This window comes from Centruroides vittatus, unplaced genomic scaffold, assembly GCF_030686945.1.
Source record: "Centruroides vittatus isolate TY-2023 unplaced genomic scaffold, ASM3068694v2 contig_294, whole genome shotgun sequence".
NCBI classification, from domain to species: domain Eukaryota; kingdom Metazoa; phylum Arthropoda; class Arachnida; order Scorpiones; family Buthidae; genus Centruroides; species Centruroides vittatus.
Window position 1 is genome coordinate 55,336 of NW_027121867.1, and position 26,504 is coordinate 81,839.

General features: G+C 37.8%; 1 long non-coding RNA gene across 1 annotated transcript; it reads right to left on the bottom strand.

Annotated features, from left to right (window-relative positions):
- Positions 1 to 1,119: 1,119 nt before the first annotated feature.
- LOC136972511 (uncharacterized) lies at positions 1,120 to 25,410 on the bottom strand. Its single transcript, XR_010880346.1, has 3 exons — positions 24,685 to 25,410; positions 20,906 to 21,052; positions 1,120 to 1,180 (listed from the first exon to the last, which is right to left on the bottom strand). It is a non-coding gene; the product is annotated as an uncharacterized lncRNA (long non-coding RNA).
- Positions 25,411 to 26,504: the final 1,094 nt, after the last annotated feature.

Genomic DNA, 26,504 nt, shown 5'->3' on the forward strand with positions numbered 1-26,504 from the left:
CATGCGTGTAGTTTGACTTCCACTTATCCCTCCACGTTTCACTACGGCCGCGTAACCAGTTTCATCCTTTTTCTCACCTTCTCTGAGTGCCAACACCATACCATAAATTGAGTTGGCAGCCGCATGCATATCCAGCGCTGCCTGTCTCACCAATTTTCTACTTTTAACAGGAACCGAGCTATGTGAATTAGCCGGAAGAGCCTGTAGTATTATGTCCAGACTTGCTGATATTGTTTGAAGCATAACCTTTTCCGGTTGAGCCATGTTGAGGAGAAATCGCTGCACTATACAGATTACACTTCCACTTGTTGAGAAACGCCCTTCGGCTTCGGCTACCCAGCAGCCGATCGGCGGTACAGCAGAAATCGTCAAGATAGTCAATTAAGTTTAAAAATACAACTAGGTGCGGAGAGTATCTCTCCAACCAAATCCAAATGAGACAAAACCGACAAGGTTTGTACAGTAAATGACGATAAAACAGTAAAACGCCGTTCGGCTAAGCCGTTCAGCGGCCCGCCGGGACGAGTAACCGTTTGCTTAAAAACCGGATAAATAAATTCCACGATAGAGAAGGGGCTGACGGAAGGTCGCCTCCTAAGAAAACAAGTCGGAGCAATAAAATTTCTAGCCGCGATAACCACTACGCTGTTCGGCTGGAGACCACGCCGATCGGCTAGACCCACCGAGAGCACGTGGCTGAGAGTGTCCTTTGTTAACGGTACGAATACAAGCGCCGATAGCTTATAAACTATCCAGTTTTAAATCACCAAATTTATATCGCATAAAATACATATAAATGGCTCTCCAAACACGTTTATAAAATTCCGATAACACCAAAGGGGGGGGCCGATGCAACCGGACAAAAACAAAAATTTCCAAAACCCGTAACTCGGCTAAAAAGCAGCCGATTTTAACAAAAATTACCCTTACGCGTTCCTTTCGTCAAGATCTTTAAAATGGTATATTACATCCCTCTGTGTTCGTCGAAAAACCAGAGAAAAACGATCGAGAAAAACGGAGCGAAAATTTCACGATAGACGATGCTCGCAGGCGTACTCCACTATGGTCAAGAATGACTCAACGACCAGTTGATTGACTCAAACAGAGCCTGATTTGAGCCTCCCGTTTATCCGAAGCAGGAGCCAAAGCAGTGTGTTGGGGACGTTATGTTGCCCCTCAACTACCAGGATTTCCCTTTCTGACATACGGGTCACCACGCACGACAAACACGTGGGTGGGCGTTCAGATCCCAGGGATGGTAAAGAAGGGTTACTAAACCATCTCTGGGAGGTCCCCTCACCACGGACAGGAACCCACATCGAGGGGCAAGCATAAAGTTGCCTCTGTGAGTTGTAAAGATGATTTTTGGGTAATAGAGGGTGCGAATCAATTTTGATATCAAAAGTTAAGTATCTATGTTTCGACAGCGTTTCTTCTAATTGGACTTCCCAGTTTAAAATCATATTTCCTATTTTCCCTTTAGTTAAAGTAAGGTCGATATAGCTTTCTCTCTGATGGGTCCTTCTCTATTTACTATGCTTAAATCTAATTCATAAATAAATTCTAAAAGGCATTCGCCTCTCTTGTTAAGCAGTCTGTCAAACCACACAGGAGATCTTCCATTACCATCTATGCCTATTAGAACAGGAAATTTAATGGCCGAAAAACGCGGTTTTAAAGTTAAAAGTTGTTCCTCGATACAACCAGAGGGAGCAAGATAAGTGGAATTAATTATGAATTGATAATTTTGAAAACCAATGAGTACAGAGGTGGAGAAGTCGTTTGACAGTTCCTCAACAATAGAAGCTGAAAGATGCCTATTAAACACTAAAACTGCTGATTTAGTACCTAAACTTAAACAGACAATACTCCAGGGAATGCCAAGAATTCTATTGGTTGCATAAGGATCTTGAATTAGTGCTATGTCAACATGATGATCAAACGCGTATTTAATAAAATGGTCGGTAGCGGCGAAGCCCCTATCTATTAATGGCTCGAGTTTCTTTATGCAGCGAGAGTGTAGCGAAAATGACGTCACGAGCAGCTATCGCTACACGTCGCTGCAGTATAGTTTAGAAACGCTTTTCGCTCGAGCTAAAGATGGACGCCGTAATATATTCTCTGATTTCGATTACGGCCGAAACAAGTGTTTTAGCTAAAGAATTACGACAAAACAAAAAACGAAAGTATGAAGAATTGAGCCTTGCTCTTTCGAAAAAAATGAACAGAACGAAGAGACAGAAGATAGAAAATTATGTAGAAGACATAGTATTTTCATATTCTTTAGATGACTTTCAGAGTCATTTTCGACTTTCAAGAAATTCTACAGAAGTAAGTTTTACTTTAAATACTTTTTCTAATAGGAAACAAAATGCTATAATTTATAAAATAGCTTATTTAGTTTTACATGTGTTATTCTGTAAGATTTTCTGAAAATTAAGTTTTTTAAATGAATCAAATTTTGATATTCGTTAAGTTAATCGAATTATAATTACATTTAAGTTTCGGAAATTAGTTAATAATATATTTTTTCTTGTCAGCATAACTAAACAAAGAACAGTGTCATTGTACTAACATTCGTAAATTAAGTTAGTCTACTGTATGCACTATAATATTAATTATATGTTTCTGCCTGTTATTTCTTTCTTGTTCATTAAATAAAACTTATCGTTTATGTATTTATTTTATAGGAAGTTATAAAGTTGATAAATACAACAAGAAATGAAAAAAAGATGGGTCGACCTTCTATTTCAACAGACAAAGAAGTTTTGTTAAGTATATGGACACTTGCTAATCAAGAGTCTTTCAGAGGCATTTCCGATAGATTTGGTTTGAGTAAAGGTCATGCATACAGAAGTTTTATGAATTTTTGCAATAAAATGAGTTCCATGTTGAGTAATTTTATTAAGTGGCCATCAAACAATTTGGACGACACCGTACACAAATTTGAGCAATTACGAAAGATTCCATTGCCAGGTGTAGTTGGATGTGTTGATGGAACACACATATTCATAAAGGCACCTAAAAAAGATAGCCAAAGCTATTACAACAGAAAAGGACGACATTCCATTTTGTTACAAATAATATGTGATGCAGAAATGCAGATTATCGATGCTTTTGTTGGATGGCCCGGAAGTTCCAATGACTCTCGGGTGTGGAAACAAAGCCCAATATACAATTTATTATTGCAGGAGCCAAAAAAATATTTAGGAAACAGTTACTATTTGCTAGGTGATTCTGCATATCCTTTAGATACTTTTTTATTGGTACCATTTAAGGATTATGGTACTCTCACTATAAAAGAGAAAACTTATAATAAAAGACACAGTTCAGTCAGAGTAGTTGTGGAACAGACTATAGGACTTTTGAAAGGACGTTTCCGCAGACTCAAATATTTAGATATGGAGAATATCGCAGCCATGTCTAAAGTGGTTATGACAGCATGCATTTTACATAATTTATGCATTAAGAAAGGAGAAAAGGATATTCCAGAAGACATCTTACTTGATAACCATGATGGTGATGATGATGATGATTGTGATGATTTTCCTGAAAGAACACACAATCGTGCATCTGCTGTAGAAAAACGAAATAGAATTGCAGATTTCTTGATGGAGAAGTAAAATATATTTTAAGTGCTTTTATTGTATGAAACTGTACATATAAAATAAAATTTAGATTTAAATTAATTATACAATCTTGTATTTTTTTTTATGAGTACATTTTATTTTAACACATTACATTTGTAATATTGTTATGTACAGGGTTCTTTCTGATGCACCTGGAAAATGAGGGATTTTCATTAATGTTTGGAAAAAGTCATGGAAAGTAGGAAATTTTACAAAAATCCTCAGTCAAGAAATTTGCTACCTTGTTGATTTTTTTGTTATTAATTATCATCATAGTTTGGAAAATTCAAATTAAATTATACATATAGGCAATTAAACCTATCATACAATTTGCCAAACAATGCTAAACTGATAAGTTAACAAATATTTTAGATTAAAATTAAAAGAATGCTTTAAGTACATGTTTTTATCATCATAGGATAGCATATAGAATTATAAACTTGATGCAATATGTTGATTAATAGAAATAAAATTTAATTCAGTGCTACAATTATTTTTATTTTTAGCACAGACAGTAATTAAGACATTTTGGCATCCAAAAATATAAAAATTCATTCTGAGGTAACTGTCATAAATTTTTTAAGGTTTAAAAATTTCAGTTAAGGATGAACTTCCAAGTAATGAATACCAAAAAATATTGAAATATTTAAACTATGAATCTCTCAATTACCATTTACACTCAGTTTGAGGGCAGATTTTAATGAACTGATTAAAAAAAATGATTATAAGGTACAAAAAAGTTAAAAAATACCAACATAAATTAAAATTATTTATGTTAATAATTTTGATTGTATAACACTGACTTTTTCCAGTTCATTCATATTTTTTTTTATAAAGTTCAGGAAATTTAATAAATATTTACTTTTGTACATGGATTATACAGGATTTGTTAATAATAATGGCTTTTTATTTTTTTCAAAGCCACATAGATTTATGGTTGTGGATAAAAACAGAATTACTAAATTAAAAATAGTTTAAATATTTTAATTTCAATTATTCAACAATTATGAAAATTATGTAATTGTTAATTAGAAAAAATAACTAATCAAGAACTTGAAAAAGCAATAGCATATTTGCATAGTAAGTCATATACTGTACTGTGAGGGTCGGAATTTACAATGTTGGCCGGGATGTCATGGAATTTAAAACAAACATTTGAGTAGGAACCCTATATGTATGAAATTTGAAAATTTAATCAAATTTAAAATTTTATAAGAAAGTCTGTAAAGTAAGTATATTTAAATTATTTCAAAATTGAAAAGAATGCACTTTAAGACAAGGAAGGTGTCTCATGTAAGAGAGAAAAATATTTGAAATATTCTAAGTGTCAGAAATATTTTCCTATGTTCACCACATAAATACGTTCAACTGTCAGTAGATGTATTTACTATTTATTAGATTAATTATCTGATGTTTGCTGCACTTATTAAAAACAAAATAAATGTTTTTTATCATGAGATAACTGAAAATTCAAATAAATTATCAAGGTTCCTGTTTTTAAAATAAAAATAAATGACTTAAATAATATAAATTAAAATAAAATGTTGTGTATTTAAAAATCATAAATGAAAAGTAATTAAAATAGTAAAATTATTTATTTTTTAACTATATTTAATATGTCTTGTAAAATTTTTAATTTTTCATGCTCAATTTCCTCTAGTTTCTTCCACCTTTTTTCCTCTGATTCTTCCTGTTTTTTAATATAGCATAAAAACCACTCTGGAGGTTCAGATGATGATTTTTTTCTCTTTCGTGGTGGTGATGGAGGAGATGGAGATGGTGGTGAGGGTGCAGGTGGAGGTAATGGTGGTGATGATGATGATGGAGGTGGCAGTGATGATAGAGGTAGCGGTGCTGGTGCTGCTCTTTTCTCAAAATTTTCATTAAGTTTGAAATTCGAAGGTACCGTCGAAGCTAACAGTGTTTCTGAAGGAGGACTAACATTAGCTTTTAAACCAAAGAAGTGGTCGAAATCTTCATGAAATTCCCAAAAAGGAAGTCGACCACTTCCAGATTTTCTCATCTGATCTTTCCTCCTCCTATAAGTTAGAATTAAATTTCGCCACTTCCGATCACACTCCACTGCTCCTATGTTGATGCCTTCTTTTTTCATTTTTAAACAGACATCTCCCCATAGTTTCACTTTTTTGCAATTCGGTTTTTCAAATAAGGAGTCCATTTCTTGGCGAATTTCAATAAGCTTTTTCACAGCAAATGATGTCCAAACAGTTTCCTATGAAAAATGAAATTTCATCAGCATATTTAAAATAGTTTTATAAAATTTACACTTAAACATTACTGTTACTAAGTAAAAAGGCTACTTAGACATGTTACTCAATAACAAAAATATAAAGAATATATATTTTAAATAAACCTAATACAATTAAATACTTACAGAATCTGATTTGTTATCTTCGTTAATTGATGGAACTGAGCCCGTACTAGTATTTTTAGGATTTAAATCTGAGGTAACTGCAATTTTAAATAATAAGATTACTTTTTTCATTTATCCACATTATAAGTTTTATTTAAACATATCTCAGAATATCAGGCATACATACAACTACTTAAATGTAATTTACATTTACATTTCATTTACATTTTACAAAATAGATAATTTAATAGATTATATAATTTAAAAAATATCTAACCTTTATTTTCTGTGTTCTCATGGCTGGAAAACATTAATTTAAAATACTGTTCTTTAAAGGCATTGTCTGGAAAATATATAAATTCTAATCACAATACAAGAACTCATATACAATAATAATTGAAAATTTTTCAATTATTATGGTCTATTCAATCTGTACATTGAAGTGTTATATGAAATATATTAATTATTAAATTATATTTAAGTGAATTATATAAAAACAATCGATAACGGCTATACTTTAATAATTCGAAAGTACATTTAATCTGTAAATTTACCTGTTGTTAATCTTTCCATAATGTTCTTGTCGACAGTTACCTCGACATTTTTATTTTCGCTGGTTAATACAACATTATACATGCGAGCGTCCATTTTGATTTACACGTGTAGCGAACGTAAAACATGCTTTATCTTCGCTGCAGCGACCTCTTGCAGCAAACGTTTAGAAACGGTTCGCTACATTGCAGCGCTGCATAAAGAAACGCAGCCAATTAATTTGAATTACTTTTAAAGCCATTATAAATGTTAATCACGAAGCTACAGATTTGCTTAATATTGCTTCGTAGAAGCATAACTAAGTTTTATATGATATTTAAGTACAGGGCAATTCCTGCTCCTGGCGCTATGACTGGGGTCAACACGATCCTTCGGTGACTTGCATGTTTTGTTGTATCTTAGACAGTTGATGCATGTATGATCATCATCTATTTCTTGACAATCTTTAGAAGGATGAGCATCCGACGCACAGTCGGAACAGATCCGTTGCTCTTTGCAGTGAGCTCTGGTATGTGTGTACGACCAACAGTTCGTACACCTCTTGTAGTAATGAAAATCGAATAATTTTTTTGTCATCCATCCTTCATAGATTTTTATCTCCTTGATCTTTTAGCTTCCTTCTGAGCTTTGGGCTGACTGTGATCACCCAAGATCTCACCTTTCTTTCCTCTTTGCGCATGAAAAAGATATGTTTGATATCTTCATTATTTGATAGGTTGGTGCTTTGTCTGAGGATGCGTGCCTTCAGGTCCTGCTCGGACAGATCCCAATGTAAGTTGGGGATGATAACTCTAGGGTCTCTTAAAGTTGGAGATCTGACCTTGATATCGTCCCTTTTTCTTAAAACTTCAGTTAGTTTATTGGCACCGTCCGAGTCGTTACAACTCACTGCATATCCCTTTCTGATTCTACGAATATTTTCTATTTCAACTCCAATAGAGCAGGAGTCAATGTCATCTGCTACTTTGTCCATTACTTCCTTAACCTTCTCTTCTTCATTTGGATATATTAGAATAACCCTATCATTAGAGGGTGGAGGAGGATGCTTAACAACATGCGCATAGGTGGCTTGTTGTGGGGTTGGCTGGCTCGCGGAAGCCAAAGTCCCAGATTTGTTTTTAGTTTCTCTTTGAGATTTTTGTTTTCTTCTGCTATAGTTATAAATGAATCCTTTAAATGATTGAAGAGGAAAGTGGCTTTCCCTAGATTGTACCACACCTTATCTTTCAGCTCCCTGCTGAAGTTTTTAGATTTATCTACCGCGGCTTTAGCGTCGTCCATTTTCTCTTCGAACAACTGAATGATCGACGCGAGAGTCAATGGACGAGAGGACGGAGTGCTAGAATGACTCAATATTCAAAAAATAATAATAATTTTGAATCATTAAATATTACTACGGGTGTACTGCTATTTCTAATAATGGCCCCTGCCGACACTGGTAAAACTACACAGAACAGAACTTACCCAAGACTGCTGGCAGAAAAATTCACAAGGATCTTCTCTAGACGAGAGACACTTCCAAGACTGCTGGCAGGAAAATTCACAAGGATCTTCTCTAGACGAGAAACACTTCTGGAATGCCAGTTCAGCAATTTATCAACATTTGGCCTCTGGTCCAAAATCACTTTAAAACTCGCATTTCCAAAATGCTGCCTATGAATCCTTTCAGAGGCAGTGCAATTGCTCAGTATGTGCTTAACACTAACAGTACAATTGCAATACTGACACACAGGCTGGTCATCACCCTTCAAAAGGTATTGATGAGTCAGTCGAGTGTGTCCAATTCTCAAACGAGTAAGAATGACCTCGGATCTCCTGTCATAGGGTTTCTTCTGTGTCCAATTTTCTATCATAGGTTTGATCTCATGTAGTTTATTGTGGACTTCTGCATCCCACACATTTTGCCATCTCTGCTCTATTGTTTTTTAACAACTAGCTCCAAGTCTCCTCCGTCAATAAACGTTGTATGATGAGAAGGATTTGCTGACTTTGCATCTGTCAGCTTCTTTGTTTCCTCTTATACCTACATGGCCTGGAACCCAACAAAATTTTGTAGATTAATTCCTCACAAGAAAATGGCAAATCAGATTATGGGTTTAAATCAATATAGAGTGAGAACTAGGTTCAGATGAAATCAAAGCCTGAAGTGCACTAACTGAGTCAGTGTAAATCATTTCAGTGCCTCTTGAAAAAAGTTAAGAGTTATTATAGAAGTATAAGCGACGGAAGAAATGGTGGAAACGTTCAAATTCATTTGTTGAAATCAGTTATGGAAACATCGAAGAATTGTGAAAGAGAATTGAAAAATACAACAAGAAGAAAGTTAAAGAAACTTAATCGGGATTTGTTTTGTCTAAACAGGAAAAGAAAGAAGAGAAACAAAAGGAGGAAAAATATCAACAACGTAACAAAAGAAAAAAAATGCATAAATGTATTATTTCAAACATGTACAGTACATATAAATTATACTATTGCATTAGCTATTAATACAAAATTATACTAATAAAATAAAATAAATAACCATTCAAACTTCAACAAAAATTCTTTAATCTTAAGAACGTTTTCGCATTAAGAAGAACTCATTAAGCGTCCATCTTCAGTTACTTCTTTAAATCAAATATGAAATTCGAACAAATATTACGTAAATTAACGATACAATTACAATAAATAAAATAAAATAAACAGGATTATCGTAATTCATAGAATCATGCCAATATTTCATAAACAAATAAAAGTAAAATAAAAAAACAAAGAACCAACATGAGGTTTAAATCAATCACGGATAATCGCAGTATTTTACAATTAGAAGTCTTTAGTGACAGATGAGAGTAATTGTAAAATACTGCAATAATCCATGATTGATTTGAACCTCATGTTGGTTTTTTATTTTGTTTTATTTTTATTTGTTTATGAAATATTGGCATAATTTTGTAAATTACGATAATCCTGTTTATTTTATTTTATTTATTTATTGTAATCGTACCGTTAATTTACGTAATATTTGTTTGAATTTCATATTTGATTTAAAGAAGTAACTGAAGATGGACGCTTAATGCATTTAAAAACGTTCTTAAGATTAAAGAATTTTTGCTGAAGTTTGAATGGTTGTTTATTTTATTTTATGATATTGTCTCTTCAGTAAGCAAGTATAGTTTTATAATTATCTAATAATGAAAGTATCAACGATATTTCGAAAGGTGCCAAATTTAATCAACTTTAAATCTATTGTTAATTATCTTTAAAATTTGAATTATTTAAATGGTTTTTATTCAATTATAAATTTTAATATTTAAATAAGAAAAAAAAGGAGAGACGTTAGAATGTGAGACTGATAGGTTTGCTGTCATTGTGCTCTTCATATTTTTGGTCGTTTTGTGCATAATATCGTCGTGAATACGTTAAATTTATGTAAATTTCTTTTTCAGAACATCATGGAAACAAAATTATGTCAAGTAGGACCACTTTTTCCAAAAATTTTTGAATTAAAAGCTAAAATTCGCTATATTCGCTTATCCGTAATTCCCGCTGCCGGTAAATCAATTTTCGTGAAGACACCTTTTGCGTACAGTAATAACAAGTACTGCCCTCAAAATTGGTTAAATTTTGGTGCATTTTTCAGTGATTTATCGCTGTTTTTGGTGTCATTTCCGGTCGGTAATCAAATGCAGTTTTCTCGCTTCCGGTTAATTATTTTCAAAAAATTTTTTGGTGTCACTATCTACACCATTTAAGTAACATTATCGCAAATTTTCATCAATTTCTGTTCATTAAATTTTAAATTATGGAAATTCTTAGAACGTATTCTACTTCCATCTTTTTAGTTTTCATGACAACAGTCATTGACCTTCCATCTGAAAACTTCGAGTAATGGTTGGTTGGTTGGTTCGAGTTTTTTGGCACAAGAGCCATATAGGCTATGCTGCCCCATGCCAAACAGTAAAATGAAACAAAGCTAAATATATATATATATATAAATAAAAAAAAATTAATATAACACAAAAACATAAACAAGTGCAAATAAACAAAACAAAACAAACATACGTATATAATAAATAAATTAGTTAATTTATATCTCCCTGTTAATATTTATAACTTTCAAAAAGTTCAGTGTCTTATCAAGATTTGGCCTCTGGCCCAAAATCTCTCTCAAACTTGCATTTCCAAAATGCTGTCTACGACTCTGGTCAAAAGCAACACAGTTGCAAAGTATGTGTTTAACACTTAAAGTACAAATGCAATACTGGCATACTGACTGGTCATCACCCTTCAAAAGGTATTGATGAGTCAGCCGAGTAAGAATGACTTCAGATCTCCTGTCATATGGTTTTTTCTGTGTCCAATTTTCTATCATAACCTTTGATCTCATGTAGTTTATTGTGGACTTGTTCGTTCCACACATTTTGCCATCTCTCTGCTAGTCGTTTTTTAACGACCAGCTTCAAGTCACCTCCTTCAATAAACATTGTATGCTGAGGAGGGACTTGCTGACTTTGCAGCTGTGTCAGCTTCTTCATTCCCTCTTATACCTACATGGCCTGGGACCCAACAAAATTTTACAAAAATATTACTCGCAAAAAGATGGCAAAACAGTTTGTGAATTTTAATCACTATGGAGTGAAAACTAGGTTCAAGTGAGATCAAAGCCTGAAGTGTCACTAACTGAGTCAGCGTAAATAACACAGCGACAATGACCTTTCCTAATTACATATTTTAAGGCTAGGTAAATAGCCTGCAACTCTGCAGTAAAGATGGAAAAATTCGGTGCAATTTGTTCTGCCACGATCTCATCCTGGCAGACGAATGCTGAGCCAACATAATCAACCGATTTCGATCCATCAGTATAAATAGAAATTAAATTCCTGTCGTGGTGTTGAATTTCTGCAAAGTGCTGTCTATAGATGTAATCCGGGGTGAATTCCTTAGGAAACTGCTTTAAGCTGATGTCAACATTTATCACAGGAATTGACCAAGGTGATATATTATCAACCTCGGCCTGTGAAATATTGCTTGTGTCCAGGTCGATCGTGCTGCTTACATTCTCCATTCTTATGTCGAATGTAGGGACACTACTTGAACAAGCTGCAAATAGTCTTTTCAGCTGAGTATCTGAACAATCAGCTAACAGTTTATTCTGAGATCTCTGTTTAATATAATAAAAAAGAGACAACTGTTCTCTCCTAAGAGATAGTGGAGGCTCATAAGCATCCACGTACAAACTTTGAACAGGAGAAGTTCGAAAAGCACCAGCGCACAAACACAATGCTTGGTAGTGGATTGGATCCAGCATCCGAAGAGTAAATTCTCGTGCAGAGCCATACACAACATATCCATAGTCCAGCTTAGAGCGAACAAGGGCCCTATATATTTTGAGCATAGAACATTTGTCTGCTCCCCAGGATGAGCAGCAGAGAACCTTTAAAAAGTTCAGAGATTTTAAACATCTACTCTTCAAATTGCGCAAGTGAAGCAAGAACGTCAATTTATGGTCAAACAAACCACCCAGAAATTTCGCCTTGTTGACCATTGTGATTTTGACTCCATTTATATAGATTTCAGGATCCAGGTGCAAACCACGCCTTCGGCAAAAGTGGATGCAGGAAATCTTCTGTACATTAAATCGCATAGAAATTGGTCCAAGACAGTGGTTTTAGTTTTAAATATGTTTGCAGTTGTCTCTCAATAAAACTCATATTACTAGACTTTACTTTAGGATAAAGATAGAGGCTGTTTTAACAACTTAGCCTGTAGAAGAAAAGGGGGAGGGAAGGGAAGGGAAGGAAGGGAGGGGTTAGAGTGGAAAAGTTAGGAAAGTAGAAGTGTGGGACCTCTTCGCCACTTGCCTTGCATATAATAAGAAAACAACAAAATATATACATAGAATGCCATTCAGGCAGAAGAATCCCTATGGTTAATAACACCAAAGGGAAACAAAAAATATACAGATAATATAGGTTATATACAATATTTACATGAAGAATTCTTTGTAGACAAACTTGATTGCCAGCCCAGACTGGCAAGTAACATATAAGCTACTGTGGTGGGTTGAGATGAAAAGTAGTTACCTGCTGGTTTGATAGATTGTACAGCTTTTGATGTAGTCATTCAGGAGTCTAAATGCCTTGTTGTTGGTACACAAAAAGTCTAGTTGAGGGGGCCAATTTTGGCCATTGTTAAGGCAGTAGCCTATCATTTCTTGTCGTTCCGAGTCGTAATGGGGGCAGTCCAGTAGATAATGGAGGGTATCCCCTACAGTAGTATCATCACAGTCACAAGTATCTTTGTCAGTTTTTCCAAACCTTAAGAGATAGGCCGGGAAATTCCCGTGCCCGGTGACACATTGAGTGAGCCCGTATGAGGGAGCCAAATGATGCAGCTGTTGCCGTTTTCTAATAGATGGTAGAAATTTGTAAGTTGTCCGACCGGTAGTTGAGTTGGTCCATTCATTTTGCCATTCTGTCATGATCTTTTCATTAATATAGTTTTTGATATAGCTAATGGGTAGCTTATGAAAGGAAGGGGTGACTTTTAGAGTGGTCACCTTTCTAGCAAGAGCGTCCGCACGTTCATTACCAGTAGTCCCACTGTGGCCCTGGACCCAGTTGACAGTAATGTTCTTTCTTTTAAGTAGATTATTAGCGAGAAGGTATGCTTTCCTGCCTGCTTCTGTCTGGTTGGTAGTACCATTTAATGTATGAAGAACGTAGTGGCTGTCAGTGTAAAAGTCTATGTTTCCTGGATACTTCTTAGGATTTTTGGTAATGTGAATCAGGGCTTGTAAAATTGCCCACAGCTCTGCTTGATTATTTGAGCAGTGGGCAGCTAGTTTGTGATATTCTTCCCTTATAATATTGTTATCAGTTGTGTTCATGATGATGTAGGCAGCACCTGTGCCCTCATTATTTTTGGCTCCGTCTGTGTATACTTGCCACTGAGAATGATGATTGGTGATGTTAGCACTAAAATTTACCGGGATTGAAGCAGTATGGGCCGGATGTTGGTTGTACACCATCTTGGAGGAGCAAGTGTCTATCCCATATTGTTGTGCTTCATCCTTAATGTTTTTGCAATTAGTGTGGAAATCTTGCTGGGCCGTGTTTTGGTTCACGTTCATTAAGTTGTCATTCGGTTGGTCATGGAGAATACTCCAAGTCCAGTTAAGGGATTTGATCTTTAGGTGGAGTGGAAGAATGTTTGCGAGAACCAGTAGGGCGTCCGTGGGCGCTGTCTTGTAGGCTCGACAAATACGGATAGCGAATTCTCTCTGCACTGAGAGGAGCTTCCTCTTTGTATGTACAAGATAGGCTTTTTCGCCCCAGATCTGAGCAGCGTATAGAAGGGCGGGTTCAATTGCCCCCTTGTAAATCAGACGGCAGTGTTTGGGGCCTAAGCCCCAGGTATTTCTTGCTATATGGTATAGCTGGTTAGCCTTCTGCCTTATTTTGCTGCATATGTTGTCTATGTGTACTTTAAAGCTCAGGTGGGGTCTAGAGTTACACCCAGGTAATTAAGTTGTGAAGTTACCTTTATTTTTTTGTTGTCGATGTACAGGCACATGGGCCTCTGTAGTTGTTTCCTTTTGTTCTTGCGGGTACAAACCAGTGCCATACATTTTGAGTAATTGATTGGTAGTTTATTAAGCAAACTCCAGTTGCTTACTTCCTTCAGGATCTCGTTCCCCATGGCTTGTAGCCTATCACAGTTCTGATGTTGGAGCATTAGCATAGTGAACCCCTGGACTAGGGTGTTCACTGATGGGGGGATGGTGTCCAGGAGGTCGTCATAAGCGAGGTTCCAAATACCCGGGCCGCTACGGCTGCCTTGGGGGCAACCCCTACTCACTTTGTGACAGACTTGTATATTTTGGTTGTAGTATCCTGCTTCCCTATCTTTTAGATAGCTGTCGAATAATTTGTAGATATTACCTGGGCACTTAGTGTTTCTCAATTTTTGTTTGACCGAGGGCCACCATAAGTAGTCGAAGGCCTTTCTAAAGTCAATGCTTAGTAATAGGGCGTGTTTGTCCTGATTCCAAGCGTCATTTATAAATTCGGTAACTTTTTTAATGGCTGTAATTGTCGAACTTCCGTTATTATATATGATAGTAAAGTAACGTATCCAGAAAAAAATAGTAGGAGAAGCTAATAAGATTAACAAAGGTATTATTTACCCACGAAGTGAAAAGTCTAACAGGACTTTACACCAGGACGGGAAGAGACTAATTGGCCAGTAGTCTTGTTCCTTTCTAGGATTTTCGATCTTGTTTATGAATTTAATACTTGCTAACTTCCACTGGTTCGGGAAGTAGCCCGTCCTCAAGCAGCCATTGAAGAGGATTACGAAGGCTATGGGGATTTCATTATAGGCTGATTTAATCATCTCGGCAGTGATACCGTCATACCCCGGGGCTTTACGATTAGCCAGCGTCCTTATTGCTTTCCTGATTTCAGGAAATGTAAACCAGTTATCATCTTGTTTGATGTAGTCTTCTTTAATGTTATCTCTGATGTTTTTATGTACACTCGTGTCTTCAGTCTCATTGTCCGGTGGAAAGTGGTACTTGAGGAGGTTTTCTATGTTGTCCCTGATGTTATAGTTGTTAGACATGGCCTGATTTGAAGTAATATTTGGCAGAGTAGCCCTCTTATTTTTCCTGAAGGCTATTCTATAAGGTTCGCCCCAGGGATCTGTGCTTGGCCTTCCACAATACTTTCTCCAGGCTTCTGTGTGAGTTTTATTGATAAGTTTTTTGTAAGATTTGAGCGCCTGAGCATACCTCTCTCCTTTATCTAAACGATGATTGGGATCTGTTTCTCTCAACCATTGTCTTCTAAGCGTTCAGATTTTCTTCTTTTCCGTCTCTATATTGTCAGTCCACCAGTGGGTGGAGTTTGCGTGAGGTTTTTGGGTTGATGCTCCTTTGAGGGCTAACTGGAGGCAGGTTGGTTGGTTGGTTGGTTAAAGTTTATTGGCACAAGGGCCACATAGGCCAAGCTGCGCCACAACATACGGTATATATATGTACATAAATAACAATAAAAATGAACAAAACAAAAAACAAAAAACCAATAACAAAAATATACAACAGTTAAACTGTGTATAACAACAACATGTATATGGATATAAATAAATAAATAATTAGATTTCTTTATAAATATTTGTAACTTTTAGAAAGTTCAATAATTTATCAACATTTGGCCTCTGGCCCAAAATCTCGTTAAAACTTGCATTTCCAAAATGCTGCCTACGAATCCGTTCAGAGGCGATGCAATTGCTCAGTATGTGCTTAACACTTACAGCACAGTTGCAATACTGACATACAGGCTGGTCATCACCCTTCAAAAGGTATTGATGAGTCAGTCGAGTATGTCCAATTCTCAAACGAGTAAGAATGACCTCAGATCTCCTGTCATAAGGTTTCTTCTGTGTCCAATTTTCTATCACAGGTTTGATCTCGTGTAGTTTATTGTGGACTTGTTCATTCCACACATTTTGCCATCTCTCCTCTAGTCGTTTTTTAACAACTAGCTTCAAGTCACCTCCTTCAATATGCATTGTATGCTGAGAAGGACTTGCTGACTTTGCAGCTGCATCAGCTTCTTCATTCCCTCTTATACCTACATGGCCTGGGACCCAACAAAATTTTATAGAGAAATTCCTCGCAAAAAGATGGCAAATCAGCTTACGAATTTTAATCACTATGGAGTGAAAACTAGGTTCATACGAGATCAAAGCCTGAAGTGCACTAACTGAGTCAGTGTAAATCACGCAGCAACGATGACCTTTCCTATTTATATACTTTAGGGCTAAATAAATAGCCTGCAACTCCGCAGTAAAAATGGAAGAATTCGGTGCTATTTGTTCTGCCACAATTTCATCCTGGCAAACAAAGGCTAAGCCAACATAGTCATCCGATTTAGATCCATCGGTGTATATAGGAATTAAATTCCTGTCACGATGTTGAATTTCTGCGAAGTGCTGTCTATAAACGTAGTCTGGGGTGGTTTCTTTTAGAAACTGCTTTAAGCTTAAATCAACGTTTATCACAGGAATTGACCAAGGTGATATATTATCGACCTCGACCTGCGAAATGTTGCTTGTGTCCAGGTCAATCGTGCTGCTTACATTCTCCATTCTTATGTCAAATGTAGGGACACTACTTGGGCGAGCTGCAAATAATCTCCTCAGCTGACTATCTGAACAATCAGCTAAAAGTTTATTTTGAGATCTCTGTTTAATGTAATAAAAAAGAGACAACTGTTCTCTCCTAAGAGATAGTGGAGGCTCATGAGCATCCACATACAAACTTTGTACAGGAGAAGTTCGAAATGCACCAGTGCACAAACGCAATGCTTGATGGTGGATTGGATCCAGCATCCGAAGAGTAGATTCTCGTGTAGAGCCATACACAATGCATCCATAGTCCAGCTTAGAGCGAACAAGGGCCCTATAAATCCTGAGCATAGAACATTTGTCTGCTCCCCAGGATGAGCAGCACAATACCTTTAACAGGTTTAAAGCTTTTAAACATCTACTCTTCAAATTGCGCAAGTGTGGTAAGAACGTCAATTTATGGTCAAACACGACACCCAAAAATTTTGCTTCGTTGACCATTGGGATTTTAACCCCATTTAGGTGAATTTCAGGGTCCAGGTGCAAACCACGCCTTCGGCAAAAGTGGATGCACGAGGTCTTCTCTACGTTAAAACTGAAACCGTTGGTCTTGGACCAATTGTCTATTCGATTTAAGGAGGTTTGCAGTTGTCTCTCAATAAAACCCATGTTACTAGACTGACAGGAAATCTGAAAGTCATCCACATACAGAGAGTGTTTCACACTGGGAGGGAGACAGTTAGTTATACTGTTAATTTTTATTAGGAACAGAGTTACACTCAAAATAGAACCTTGAGGGACACCCTCTTCTTGTGTGAAAGGCCTAGACAAAGTGTTGCCCATCCTGACTTGGAATCTTCGATTCTGTAGGAAGTTTTTTATAAAAATTGGCAAATTACCCCGCAATCCAAATTTGTGCAGATCACGGAGTATCCCGTATCGCCAGCAGCGATCATAGGCCTTCTCTATATCAAAAAACACAGACACTAAGTGCTGTCGTCTTACAAACGCTTCGCGTATAGATGTTTCAAGGTTTACTAGATTGTCTGTGGTACTTCTGTTCCTACGAAATCCACTCTGATGTGGTGAAAAGTAGTTCTTTTCCTCTAGGAGGAACATCAGGCGTCTGTTTACCATTCTCTCGAAAAGTTTGCAGAGACAACTAGTCAGAGAAATTGGTCTATAATTAGAGGGATTCTTGCAGTCTTTACCTGGCTTGGGAATGGGAATTATGATAGATAGCCTCCAAGAGTCAGGAAAAGTATGTTCTGTCCATATTCTGTTGAACAGATTCAGAAGGTTACTAAGGGAATTGTCTGACAGATTTTTAATCATGCTGTAATGAATTTTATCCGGCCCTACAGCAGTATTCCCCGAGCGAGAGATTGCTGTACATAGTTCTATTCTGCTGAATGGCACATTATATTCCTCATTAGATGGAGAGTGAAAGTTTAGATATTGTTTTTCACTTTGGACTTTATAAGCCTGGAAATTTGTTGTATACATAATATTGCTGGATGAAGACGAAAATGTTTCACCCAACAAATCAGCAATACCTTTTATGTCACTGATTATTGTGCCATTATTTTCCAGCATGGACAGAGAGTGAGAAGCATATTTCCCATTAATTTTATGGATTTTATCCCAGACTGCTTTTGAGCTGGTGGAAGATGTTATGCTAGAAACATACTTCCTCCAGGAATCCCTTTGGCTTTGCCTCCTTATTTTTCTGGCATTTGCCTTTGCTTTTTTAAAAGCTATCAAATTCTCAGCAGTGGGGTATCTTCTGAAAATCCCCCATGCTTTCTTTTGTTTTTTAAATGCTGCCTCACAATTCTGATCCCACCATGGTTTCGGATGTTTTGGATATCTGGTTGACGTTTTCCCCATTGTTTTTTCGGCTGCCTGAATAATACTGGAAGTGACAACTTCTACTGCATCATTGATATCGGCAGTATTGACCATTTCCTCAGTGATGTTAGCCAAAGAGGAAAATGCAGGCCAATCTGCCGTTTCAAATTTCCAGCGTGGTGGACGGGCTGTTTCACAGCTTCCTCTGCCTCTATATTTTAAAAATATTGGGAAGTGGTCACTGGAAAGTGGATTAGATCCAACCTCCCATGTAAACGCTGAAAACAGATTTGGACTAGCTAATGTCAAATCAATGGCAGTGAATGTTCTTGTTGGGGCGTGGAAGTATGTCACTTCTCCAGTATTAAATAAATACAGTTGGTGATTACCTATGAATCTTTCAATGGCTCTGCCTCGACAATTGATGTCGTGACTGCCCCACATTGGATTGTGGCCATTGAAATCACCAAGTAGTATAAACGGAGTCGGCAGTTGTTCAACCAAGTCATCCAATTCATCCTCATTGACTCTGACATCTGGTGGCAAGTATATGGAACAAACTGTGACAGTTACTCCAATTGAAATTCTGACTGCCACAGCTTGCAGCTCTGTTCTTATTTGTACCGGTAAGGAAGGGATGCAATTTGAAACCAGTACAGCCACACCTCCACTGGCGCGAGTGTGGCTATCATCATCCTTACGGTAAAGATTAAATCCTTTTAAAGTAATTTTTTCTCCAGGTTTTAGATGTGTTTCCTGGAGTGCCACGCAGAGAGATGTGGTAGATGATGTCAAATGTTTAACGTCAGAAAAGTTGTTGCGGAAACCACGACAGTTCCATTGGATTATTTTATAATCCATTATGTGGTTGAGGCAGCATTCTTTGTAAAAGTATCCCTCTTTAGTTTTACAGCCGATTTGCCTTTTGGAGGCGAGTTTGGTGGTGTAACCACCTTATTAGTCTCCTCATCTGAGAAGTCAGAGAACTCACTCATAGACTGAGTCTCTGATCTTTTAGATTTAGAGAGGGCTGATTTTAATTTTTGTTTGTTCAGTGGGTTCTTATTAGCTTTTTTAGAACCCACATTTCTGGTTACTATCCCTGCTTTAGGTAGGGGTGTTTTTTTCTTTATATTCTCTTTTACTTCTGTATCTGTAGATTGAGTTAACAAGCATCTAGCATGGCGAGTAAAAGATTCATTTGGTGAAACGGAAATTTCTGTCTGAACCGCACATGTCTTTGTGGACTTCAAAACAGAAGCAAATGTCTTTTGTTGTAATGATGCACTTTGAGTGACCATGCGCCGAGCCTCTGGGTAAGGTATGTTGTTAACTGTTTTTAGGCGTTGAATTTCTTTTTCTCTTTGCCATGCAGGGCATTTCCGAGAATAGGCTGGATGGGCATCTTTACAGTTCACACAGTGTGGAGTACTTTTACATTCAGTACTGTTGTGGCCTTCAGTTCCACACTGTGCACATAAGCTTTTGCCTCGGCAGGAGGTCTGGGAATGTCCAAATCGCTGGCATTTGAAACAACGCAGCGGATTTGGAACGTATGGTCGAACTGGGCATCGAAGATATCCCGCAGTAACGAATGATGGCAATGTTGGCTTTCCGAAAGTGAGAATCAAATGTTTAGTCGGTATCAGCTTGCCATCACGACGAATGGAGATGCGTCGAACGGCAGTGACACCTTGATCTGCAAGACCGATCTGGATGTCTGCTTCATCTTCAGACATCAGATCGACCTCAGATATCACACCACGTGACGAGTTCAAACTTGTGTGTGGTGTGATTGTGACATTTATGTCTCCTAGAGATTTAGTCTTTAAAAGCTTTGCTGATTGTTGAGGAGAGGCTGCCTCAACGAGTAAATCTCCTGACCTCAATTTTTGGATTTTTTTAAGATGCCCAATGGTTGATTCAAATAATTTTTGAATCAAAAAGGGGGAACGTTTAGACAGAGATGTTTCTCCCGTAGCATGAACAATAAGGTAGGCTGGTTGGTTAACGGAAGTAAAGTCACTTGGTGGTGATGCTTTGGTACCTAATGTTTTAGATTGTAGTGAATCCATATTGAAAAAGTAATATTCAGCTCCCGGTGACCCCACCCACCATGGGGTCCAACAAGGGGATGCCGTCACATGGGAGACTCCCATAGACCGTCACACCAGGGTTTCCCAGGAGCTATACCCTCACAATGCAGTCAAGAAGAGCACATCTTGTCTGACGTGTCTGCCCGGTCTGCATCGATCGGTTGACTCCAAGCCGAGGTCCAGAATGACTCAACGACCAGCCGATTGACTCAAACGGAGCCTGATTTGAGCCTCCCGTTTATCCGAAGCAGGGGCCAAAGCAGTGTGTTGGGGACGTTATGTTGCCCCTCAACTACCAGGATCCCCCTTTCCGGCATACGGGCCACCACGCACGGCAAACACGTGGGTGGGCGTTCAGATCCCAGGGATGGTAAAGAAGAGTTACTAAACCATCTCTGGGAGGTCCCCTCACCACGGACAGGAACCCACATCGAGGGGAACTGGAGGGCAGAAGTGATATAGTTGAGGTAGGTGTTAATTTCAGCAATATTGTTTAGGTCCTTAAAAGTGTAGTTTTCCCAGTATTGAGTAAAAAGGTTGTTAAAAAAGAGTCCAGTTTGTGCGCTTTCTAAAGTAAATATCTTCTTCCCCTTGGCTTTGTTGAGAGTCCTGAATTTCAGTGAGTATGTACCGGTGATCACTAGCGGAGTCTTTCAGCAATGTACTGCAGCTAATAATGTTGTTGCCCATGTTAGTGGGGGCCAGACAGACATCTGTCCATCCTTTTGCTCTGTTTGTTTGAAAAGTCGGTAGATCTGATGTATTTAGGGATATGCCGTCTATTTCATTTAAAAGGTCTTGTATCATTCTGCCCCGCGCATCTTCCTCCTCATGATACCATAAGGAGGATTTTGTGTTACCGTTTCCTGCTATTATAAACCTCTTTCCCGCTAGCTTACGGGTTACTTCGCTGAGCTCATTGATACATTCATTGTCATCATCAAATGGGGAGAAATAAATACTTAACAAGTAGTCGACTGGGCCTTGGTGGATGGCTATCGTTGTAATACGGTTACTTGACAGGTCAGGTATTAACACGGCGTTTATGTTCGGATTCCGGATGATGACTCCACATTTAGTTCTGTCTGTTCCATTATTCGAGCTTAATATCTTCCAGGAGCCAAAGCGCACTATTTCTTTTGTTGACTGTGTAAGGCTCTTGAATCAGGATGACGTTGATGTCCATGGTGTTGGCAGACTGGATTAGTAAGGAACAAGCCGCTTGACTTTTCTGGGTGTTAATTTGTAATAGTTTGAGGGTGTTGTTAGCCATTGGACATGAAATAGCAGAAAGATATGTTATGGGACGAGAGAGACATTATTCATAGTGTGTTTGCTTCACTAGGAGTCTTTTATAACTTTTAAGTATGGGACAGGTTGTTGAAAAGGCGTTATGGTTCGTCTGTTGTTTGCATCCATCCTGTTCTTTTTTGTTTGCTTTACTGCAGTTTGTACATTTAGGCTCGTCTTTCTTATTCGGGCAATCTTTGTATTTATGTTTCTTCGCACAGTGGCTACACCTTTCAGACGAGTCACGGACTTTTGCAATATGCCCGTAGCCTGTGCATTTATAACATCTCAAGACTTGGACATAATCATCAACTATAAATGAGCCCCATCCATAGCTTATGAATTTTAATTTAATTAACAGGTTGCGAATACCAGGAGATACACTCAGTACCACGTGCCTGCAATCCTCTCTTTTCTTAGAGGGAATAGTGTGGCTTATATTTGACATTTGGGAGAGGATATCTCTAGAGATACCCTCTCCCAAATGTCCTCATTTTGTTCGTAGATGTTTGACAGGAATGTCGCTTTTTCCTCCTCTTTAGGAACATTGAGAATGATAATTTTTGGTTTTCTCAGTTTTGGAGTTGTCATCTTTACTTTATTATTCATTTCTGGAAGTTTTTCTATTGCTTCCTTTAAGTTTCCTAAATCTCTGGCTGATTTAACTCGGACCTTTAGGCTTCCTCCTGACAATGATTGGATTGTTTTAATTCCTATGTTTAGGCTTTTGGGATCAATGTTTTCCCGCAGTGTGTCCATTACCTCTTCTGGACATAGTTTTTCACCTTCTTCAGACTCCACCGGATGTATAATCAAGTCATTATTTGTGTTGTGTTTGGGACTTTTGCCTACGACCTCAGATATCATGCTTGTAGTTTGGCTACAGTTTGGTAAACCTTTCCTTACTACATTTGCATAGCTTTCGTTACTTGTTTGTGGTTCAGTCTTAAGAGCAAGGAGCATGCCGTACAAACTATTAGCGGCAGCATGCATCTTCATGGCTGCTTCCCTCACACTTTTACGACACTTTGTGTTCACCGAACCTTGTGAGTTGTTTGGTATGTTTTCCATAATCACCTTTGAGCTGGAAGTGATTTGCTCAAATAATTCCTCCTCAGGGAGAGTCATAGTCCAGAAACGCAAGAAAAAATAGCTTACAATAATGAGAAAAACAGAAATCGCCAACCAAATACAGAAAACGCCGATCGGCTCACTACTGTATATTACTAGACTGGCAGGAGATTTGAAAGTCATCCACATACAGAGAGTGTTTCACACTGGAAGGGAGACAGTTAGTTATACTGTTAATTTTTATATGGAACAGAGTCAAACTCAAAATAGAATCTTGAGGAACACCTTCTTGTATAAAAAACCTAGATAAAGTGTTGCCCATCCTGACTTGAAATCTTCGATTCTGTAGGAAGTATTTTATAAAAATTGGCAAATTACCCCGCAATCCAAAATGATGCAGATCACGGAGTATCCCATATCGCCAACAGCGATCCCAGGCCTTCTCTACATCGAAAAACACAGACACTAGGTACTGTTGTCTAACAAAGGCTTCGCATATTGATGTTTCAAGATTTAGTAAATTGTCTGTGGTACTTCTGTTCCGACGAAATCCACTCTGAAGTGGTGAAAAGTAATTCTTTTCCTCTAGGAGAACATCAGGCGTCCGTTTACCATTGTCTCAAAAAGTTTGCAGAGACAACTAGTCAGAGAAATTGGTCTATAATTAGAGAGATTCTGGTAGTCTTTACCTGGCTTGAGAATGGGAATAATAATTGATAGCCTCCAAGAGTCAGGAAAAATATTTTCTGTCCATATTCTGTTAAACAGATTCAGAAGGTTACTAAGGAAAGTGTCTGACAGATTTTTAATCATGCTGTAGTGGATTTTATCCGGGCCTACAGCAGTATTCTCCGAGCGAGACAACGCTCTATGTGATTCGATTTTGGTGAATGGCACATTATATTCCTCATTAGATGAAGAGTGAAAGTTTAAGTACTGTTTTTCACTTTGGGCTTTATAAACCTGAAAATCCCTCGTATACATGTTCTCCTCTTCATCCAGCAATACTGTCTCACCCAACAAATCAGCAATACCTTGTATATCACTGATTATTGTGCCATTATTTTCCAACATGGACAGGAGTGAGAAGCATATTTCCCATTAATTTTATGGATTTTATCCCAGACTGCTTTTGAGCTGGTGGAAGATGTTATGCTGGTTACATACTTCCTCCAAGAATCCCTTTGGCTTTGCCTTCTGATTCTTCTGACATTTGCCTTTACTTTTTTAAAAGCAACCAAATTGTTAGCAGTGGGGTATCTTCTGAAAATCCCCCATGCTTTCTTTTGCTTTTTAAATGCTGCCTGGCAATTCTGGTCCCACCATGGTTTTAAATGCTTCGGAAGGCTTTGGATGCTTTTTGTGAAGGTATCCCTCTTTAACTTCACAGATGATTTTCCTTTTGAAGGTTACGTTGGTTGTGTCACCTCTATAATTTTCTCTTCATCAGAGATATCGGAGAACTCACTCATAGATTGAGCCTCTGATTTTTTAGATTTAGAGAGAGCTGCTTTCACTCTGTTTGTTTAGTGGGTTCTTACTTGCCTTTTTAGAACCCAGGTTTCTTGTTGTTACCCCTGTTTTAGGTAGTGGTGTTTTAGGTTTTACATTCTCTTTTTCTAATGTATCTTTTGATGGGATCAGTAGACATTTCGCATGGCAAGACAGAAATATCTGTTTGAACTGCACATGTCTTAGTGGATTTTAAAACAGCAGCAAATGTCTTGTTTTTCACTGGTGCACTTAAAGTGACCATGCGACGTGCCTCGGGGTAAGGTATATTATTCACAGTTTTCACCCGTTGAATCTCTTTTTCTCTTTGCCATGCAGGGCATTTTCGGGAGTAGGCAGGATGGGCTTCTTTGCAGTTTGCGCAGCATGGAGTGCTTGTACATTCGGTACTCTCGTGATCTTCTTTTCCACACTGAACACATGCACCTTTCCCTCTACAAGATGTTTGTGAATGTCCAAACCACTGGCATTTAAAGCAACGCAGCGAATTTGGAATGTATGGGCGAACTGGACAGCGCAGATATCCTGCCGTTATGAAAGATGGCAATGTCGGTTTGTTAAAGGTTAAAATTAAATGTTTAGTTGGAATTAACTTGTCTTCTCGACAAATAGAGATGCGTCGGACTGCAGTAACTCCTTGATCCGAAAGGCCGATCTGAATATCTGATTCATCTTCAGACATTAGATCAATCTCTGATATCACCCCACATGATGAGTTTAGACTTCCGTGTGGGGTGACAGTGACTTCCATATCTCCGAGGGTCTTTATTGCCGTAAGTTTTGCTGATTGTTGGGGTGAGGTTGTTTCTACAAGCAGATCTCCTGACCTCAATTTTTGTATTTTTTTCAGGTTTCCTACTGTAGATTGAAACAATTTTTGAATCAGAAAAGGGGAACGTTTTGATAAAGGTGTTTCTCCAGCAGCATGCACTTTTAAGTAGGATGGCTGGCTGGTTATCTTTTCGTTGGTGTTTTTGGATTGTGTTTAGTATCCATGATTGATAAATAAGATTTCAGCTCCTATTGACCCCACCCACCATGGGGCCCAACGAGGGGATGCCGTCACATGGGAGACTCCCATAGACTATCACATCAGGGTTTCCCAAGAGATATACCCTCCCTCACAATGCAGTCAAGAAAAGCACATCGTCTGATGTGTCTGCCCGGTCTGCATCGATCGGTTGACTCCAAGCCGAGGTCAAAATGGCTCAACGACCAGCCGATTGACTCAAACGGAGCCTGATTTGAGCCTCCCATTTATCCGAAGCAGGGGCCAAAGCAGGTGTTGGGGACGTTATGTTGCCCCTCAACTACCAGGATCCCCCTTTCCCGCATACAGGCCACCACGCACAACAAACACGTGGGTGGGCGTTCAGATCCCAGTGATGGTAAAGAGAAGTTACTAAACCATCTCTGGGAGGTCCGCTCACCACGGACAGGAACCCACATCGAGGGGATCAGCCAATAACAATTCGTGTGGCAGTCATGTGAGAAAATTGAATCACAGGAGAACATGTAGTGTTTTAATGGCAGGTAGTTCAATACTGTACATTGTGAAAAATAGAAACAGAGAGGATATAAATACGGCATTCGACACAGAAGCTTTTATTCAAATGGTCGAAAATTATCCTTTTTTATACGATAAAAGTAGAAAGGAGTTTAGAGATGTTTCCTTTAAACATACTTATTGCGAACAGGAACCCACATCGAGGGGTTTAACGTTTCGGGTAAGTACCTAAAATCTTTAATAGAAACTTTTATATATACTTTTTAAGCTGAAGAATCATATAAAAAAATGGAAAAGCTTAAAAGACCGGTGTATGAAATTAAAAAACATTGATAAATCGAAAAGAAGTGGTGCAGCTACTTCCGAAATTTATAAAACTAATTGGAAGTATTTCGACATATTAAACAATATGTTAAGAGGCGGTTTAAGAGGCGAAGACTTAAAGTAAGAAAGTATTAACAAGTTAAACACTATTTTAACATATTTTGTTTTCATTAAAACTAAATTTATCT